The 588-nt window shown below is 29.8% G+C and overlaps 1 protein-coding gene across 2 annotated transcripts in view; it reads right to left on the bottom strand.

Annotated features, from left to right (window-relative positions):
• The window catches only part of LOC106868231 (D(2) dopamine receptor), a 1,504,014-nt gene that overhangs the window by 1,126,787 nt on the left and 376,639 nt on the right, over nt 1–588 (bottom strand). The gene's annotated exons all lie outside the window — the stretch shown is intronic.

The raw sequence follows: 588 nt of genomic DNA, 5'->3' as shown, positions 1-588 counted from the left end.
AGTTAAAAAAAAAATGGTCTTGCTATTGTTTTGTTTTGTTTTGTTTTTTTGCTTCGATTGTGACACGTGCTTTCATATGCGTGTACGTGTGCTGTAAATCTCACGTAGTTGTGTAAATATTGAGATGTTTGTGTAGTCCTATGGGTGATAAAATGTATATATGATTCTGTAGACATTCGAGTGTATGCGTAATTAATCAATTTGCGTACTTACTGTTCTGTTCCACTTATATTCTATACTTTGTGAACATTCCGATGTTGATTTCGTATGTGTTTCGCACATGTTTCACAGAGACATCGTGCATGGGAGAAGCTGTGCTTTGTATGGAAGTAAAATTTAGTTTATATGATTATTTTCGTTAAAAAGGCCGCTTCATTTATGTCTTCCACACGTAGCTTTATCGCATTCCACCGATATTATTAGTTTACATTTATTTTTGAATGGAGAGCCCAGTGCAGTACATCCATGGTGTTATTCAGCGTGAACTTATTATTATTATTATTGTTATTATTGTTATTATTATTATTATTATTAAATTATTATTATTATTATTATTAGTATTAGTATTATTATTATTATTATTATTAT

This window comes from Octopus bimaculoides, chromosome 5, assembly GCF_001194135.2.
Source record: "Octopus bimaculoides isolate UCB-OBI-ISO-001 chromosome 5, ASM119413v2, whole genome shotgun sequence".
NCBI classification, from domain to species: domain Eukaryota; kingdom Metazoa; phylum Mollusca; class Cephalopoda; order Octopoda; family Octopodidae; genus Octopus; species Octopus bimaculoides.
Note: the sequence above shows the minus strand (reverse complement) of the source record. Positions and strands in the feature narration are given on the sequence as shown.